Raw genomic sequence first — 6,000 nt, forward strand, 5'->3', positions numbered from 1 at the left:
TTCATGTAATGAGGCATGACATGTAATGAGTCTTTTATAGAAAATGGGTCACCACCTCTTTTCTATTCAATTTATTTCATTTATTTTCATTCATCTTCTACTTCTGTCCCCACTGCTATTCTCTAATATTTGTTTTTTCTCTCTCACTTGACCTTTTCCAATAATAACTTCACTGATCTGTCAGCTCTCAGTTTGTGCTGATTTCAGTTGGGCCTACCTCATGATGTAAGAAATTTTTCTAAAATGCAAATATATTACTAATATACTATTAATATATTAATACATTCTGAAAAATGATTAAAAACTGAATAAGGGAAAATATTAAATTTTCATGTAAATGTGAATGGCTCCAAAACTTTTGTGATAATGCCATTACTCTCTTGCATTAAAATTGAGCTATTTTGAGTGAGAGAAGAAAGGACAAGAATAATAGAAATACACATCAACAATATCTTATCCAAACCATAGTCCAGCATCAAGTTAGCTGTGTGGTGATGCTGCATGGGCCTTATCCACCACATCAGTAGAGAAAGGTATTGAATGATATTGACCTTGAAAACTTACAGAACAACTCAGAATACTTCAAGGAATTCAAGGCCACAGCCCTCCTATTTCCTTAACCCTCTAATATCTTTGGAATCTTCAAAAATACATGGCTTTTTATATCACATTGTTTAGAGGAGAACTTGTTCATTCAAAGGTTGTTCATTTTATCCAGTCATTAAACACAGTTTGATGTAAGGAATAAGGGATAAAATAGGAGTTAAAGCACTTAGCATTTTAAAGCTCTGCAGATGGGCTAAGAAATATTTTCAAAATATGTATACATATTTGTAATTTTGTCTGTGCTCTCTAGTAATTACATGCTGTGAATACTATTTTCACATCCATGAAGAATTAGTTGGATTTTGGCTTGTGATATTTTAGATTACTTTAACATATGTAGTTCTAATATCTGACATTTCTTTTAAAGGTGTTATATCATAGATATGTTTTCTTCTTGTTCTCAGTATGTGTATTCTATTTTTTAGACATGTTTTAGAGAGAAATACAATTTTTGTCTAATTTATTCACATCACACATGACACATCACATACAATCTGGCAAAATAAACTTTTTGAAGGATAGAAGAGTAATATATAGCCTGTATTAATTTTAAGGCATTAAACTATACATTATTAAAAGGAATTTAAAATATTATTTAAACTGATCATTCAATTGTTAATTTATATTTTTTATTTTCATATAAGAAAACACAAAGGCAAAGTAGAGGTTCCTTATTCATGTTGCTGAAGCATGGTGACCCTTAGTTAAAAATGTTTTCCTGCTTAATAAATGCACCAATTACAGTTTCTAATTGATCCTTTGATTTCAAATACCTTTTATATTTGCTGTCAAACACATAATACTAGCTTTCTAGAGAGTGAAATTATAAGTTCAAATTTGTGAATTCTTAGGTCTTTGATCATATGTTGATTTTATTCTCCTAGTTTATAAGTTCTTAACTAAACCTCCCTGTCAAATTTAGAGAAGTATCAATAAATTTGAAAATAGACAATAATAGCAATGCTCCTTCCTAGAGCTCAATCTTTCATTTGTTTCTTATTCATGTGGTTTATAATATACTTTTCTTGAAAAGCATAATAACCTCTGATTTTGTAACTATTTTTAAAATATTGGAATTTCCCTTTCATTTTAAAGCTATTATAAATTTGACTTTTTCAAATGTAAACATTTAATTACCATATCCCATTTTAATTTTTAAATTATGTACTTCTTTTTTATATCTTGGAAATGTACTTCTTTTTTATATCTTGGAAATGTATCTTTCAAATATCTGAAGTTGACCCTCATTCTCTGGTATCTTTATATGGACAAAAGTATTATTTATTTTCTATCATATTTTTAATTTCTCTAAATTAGTCCAGTAACACTTTGAATAAATATTTATTAGAGCTTTAAAGAACTCCTCATTAAATATATATTTTTAAAAGTTATGCTGGCATAGCTTAAGCACTTTGTCCACATTCTTACAGTCAATTAGAATTAGACCACCCACATACTCCACCACCATGCCTTCTCCATAAGTAGTTTAAATTGGTAAAAATTTTAAAACGTATATATGTATGTGTATATCTATAAAAGAATTATCATCAAATCTGAATTATCCAATAAAAAGCATATGTACGATAGAATAGTTATTTCCACAATATTTGGTTTTAGAGAACATTGTTTAATTTTAGAGGCAATTTCCATAATTGTGTTCTATTAGGCAAATATTAAAATTAGTTTACTTCTCCTAAAGAAATAATGCCTGATGATAATAGAGGTAATTGAGGAGTGGGGTTGACAGGAGTTAGCAAGTTTTTTAGAATTGTAATAATACATGTCTTGAGTAAAATGCAAAACTTCAAATCATGTAGGTAATTGAAAGTTTAAATTGAAATATTTAAAAATAACAAGAAACCTAATCATGCACACACACATTAACTATTGAAATAGTATTTGTTATTTTAAAAAGTTTAGGCTCTCAGATTCCTTCAAGGTTTTTTGGTTTAGAAACCTTGGTTAAGAAACAGTATAGCCAGGTATAATGTTATCTAGCCACAGTGATCTGAAAAAGTGGCTAAATTTGTATTACAATTTGATTTTAGATAGAAAGAATGATATGTTTCTCCCTTTATTTTAATAAAAAAACAAGTTTACTTATTTTAAAACTAGAGGCCCAGTGCATGAAAACGTGCACAGGTGGGGTCCAGCCGGCCGCCCCGATGGGGGCCAGTCAGGGTCAGGTCAGCCAGGGAGAGGGGCCGTGGGAGATCAGCTGGCTTGCCGCCGATTGGGGGGCAATCGGGGGTGGAGCTGGTGGGGGGAGAGTCCGCGGGCGGTTGTGGGGCCCCGATTGGGCTGGTTAGCCACCACAGGGCGAGTCATAGTGACCGGTCATTCCAGCATTCCAGCATTCGGGTTGCTTGGCTTTAATATATATAGATGGATTTGAGCAATTTTTAGCAATAATACTGAGCTCCTTAGGTCACTTAAAGAGTAAACTATCTCATATGTTTTGAGTATGCTCACTCACTTCTAGCTTTTCTCTACCAACTTCACATGGAATGTAAATTATGGTAAAAAGCCATCACAAGACTTTTTTTTCAGCCTGTGATTTTGCAAGGAAATGACAAAAAGATATACATTCTCTATTACATCATTACTTATGCTCTATATGGTCCTACTCGTTTCTTCTGCTCTCAGTGTCTGGACTACTTGCTGGTGTGCTCTCAGTGGACTAACAGTCTTATGGCAGATGGGGAAGAAAATGGGTATGTGTTTAATCTTTGACCTTCTCCATCAACTCATGATTCAAATATAGTCACATATTTATTTTTACAATTGATTGCTCATGATTTCACAGTTCCTGTTGGCACAGAAACCAACTGGATATCTTCTGATGCAGCAATCAATCACCAGGACACTGTAGTATGAGAAGGAGCAGAATGTGGGGGGAAGGCACAGAAAGAGACCAAAATTAATCTCTTTTTGTGTGTTCTGAAGTATATACAGCTTTAAAATTTTTTTAATTATAGTTTACATTCAATATTTTGTATTATTTTTAGGTTTACAGCACAGTGGTTAGACAATCATAGACTTTACAAAGCGTCCTCTCTGATATTTCCAGAACCCATCTGGCAGCAAAAATCTTGACACATACAGCTGTGCCATTGTATGATGTGGCCATGAGGTGACATCATTGAAATTTGTCAACAAGCTGGTGGTGATGCCTATGCCGGTTCAGACTCTTGTGGGTGCTGTGGTGGTAACCACACCCCAAACATGGGTTCTAACGTTATATTTCTCTTCACACACACTGTTTTGTCATTTTCTCCCAAAATAATATAACAGTATGCTGCATTTGGGATGGGTTTTCTCCTTCAGGTGAATGCTGTGCTCACAACAACCTTCCTTCATTACTGCTTAGACCTATGTCTTAAGTCTAAACACCAGCTTAGACTCTACTTTCTCTCAATGGTATTTTATTTTTAGGAACCAGGTTTCCTTTCCCTGTCAGCAGATCTTCATAAAAACATCTCTTCTACCCTGGTCCCTTTGCCTTTAAATCTCAAGGGTTGAGGTTTCTGTGTAATCTCCCACTCTTCTGCCAGTTGCATTATTCTAATTACCTGTGACCAGTGAGGAAGAGCAACAACCTCAGGAAATAAGTCTTGAGGAAGTCACAGGAGGTACTGTTGCAGGTTTTCTGCCCTTCTCGGCATCTCCCCTACACATTCCATAATGTGTCTATTTGCTGCAGCCTTTCTTGGAGAATGCACATGTACATACATCCTGCCTGATCAAGTACCTTTTGAACCAGTAGATATACACTGCACTGACCTTGGTCAAAGTGAAAATTCAGCAAAGCTTCGCTTCCTTCAATGTTTCTCATCTTCTTCCAGGGTTTCCTTGCCAATGCCAATTATAAATGGTTGCATTCTACCAAAAATGCCTAATGTCTTCCACTGAAACAGATCTTATTGTCTTGGGATCAAGAAATGGATAATGATTAAACAAAATATTTGTAACTAGATTGTTTTATAGTTATAGATTTAGTTTTTACCAAGTGCTTTCTTTGAGCACTTAGGTAGCAGGAAGCTCACTAGGTTTCTGGTCAACCTGACCCAATTCCAAAATCCTGAGAAAAAGAAAATAATGAGAGAAGGAAAAGCGGTAACAATAAAAGTGCTATGCTGAATGAGAAAAGAAGTAAAAGGTGAACTTATGCTCTAGTTATTATTATTTTTGGATTCTACCACTTGGAAACTGAAATGAATGATGTGGTATTTATATTTAAAGGGAGTTTGCCATGAACTTGAGATGTATAAATAATGAATACTAATTTTTTAGAAAAGTATGCATAGTGAAACAAAAAGGAAAATCCTAGGGAAAAAGGTATTATGACTTCATCCTTTTTACAAAGTAAATCTGTCAGTTACATAGCAAATAAAGCAAATGGAGTGGATGTCAATGAAAGGGTTCACTACTGAATTCAATAGAAGGAATCGTCATCTATGACCGTTCCCTTCCATGAAAAAGGAGGCTGCCCAGATCCTTGGGATTCAAGCTCATGGTGTCTGAAGTGCAATCCAGGAGTAGAAATCAATATAAATAAAGAAAAGAGAAACTCTGGAATACTGCAAGAAAATTCCTAAAAATAAGAATATTTGCATATCATAAAGGAGATTGACATGCATTAAATGAAAGAGATAATTCAAGAGTTCAAATTTTCTATAACTCCAATTTGGATTGGAATAGATGGACTGTAATTCATGGTGGTTTACACAAACAGTGTTTGGTTCTCTTCTCTTTTTTTGTCAGTAGCATTCTCAAATTTATATGTATATATACATATGCATATACACTGAGTGGCCAGATTATTATGATCTCTGAATGCATAATAATCTGGCCACTCAAAATATATATATATATATATATATATATATATATATATATATATATATGAGGCCCGGTGCATGAATTCGTGCATGGGTGGGTCTGGCCAGCATGGCCAGGGGGAGGGGACATGGGCAGTTGACCGGCTTGCCTGCTGGTCAAACTCCTGGTCGAGGGGACAATTTGCATATTAGCCTTTTATTATATAGGTTATACACTGAGTGGCCAGGTTATTATGCATTCAGAGATCATAATAATCTGGCCACTCAGTGTATATTTATTTACTTATATATTTAATAATTTATACACACTCATAGATTTCCAAATTTCCTGTATTTATTTACTGATCTGGTAGTAGTATATTTCATTCTACAAACACATATTAACTTACACTGAAATACGACTGGCTATTTATCAAACATTCATCAGTTCTAAGAAAAAATATTTTCAGATTCTTGGCAGCGTTCTACAATTTGGTTTAACATCAGATCAGAAAGATCATTTTTGTTTTCCTTGTGAAATTTTTTTAGACATTTGTTAATGACCTGATTTACT

Source organism: Cnephaeus nilssonii (genome assembly GCF_951640355.1).
Source record: "Cnephaeus nilssonii genome assembly, chromosome: 12".
In the NCBI taxonomy this organism is placed as follows: Eukaryota; Metazoa; Chordata; class Mammalia; order Chiroptera; family Vespertilionidae; genus Cnephaeus; species Cnephaeus nilssonii.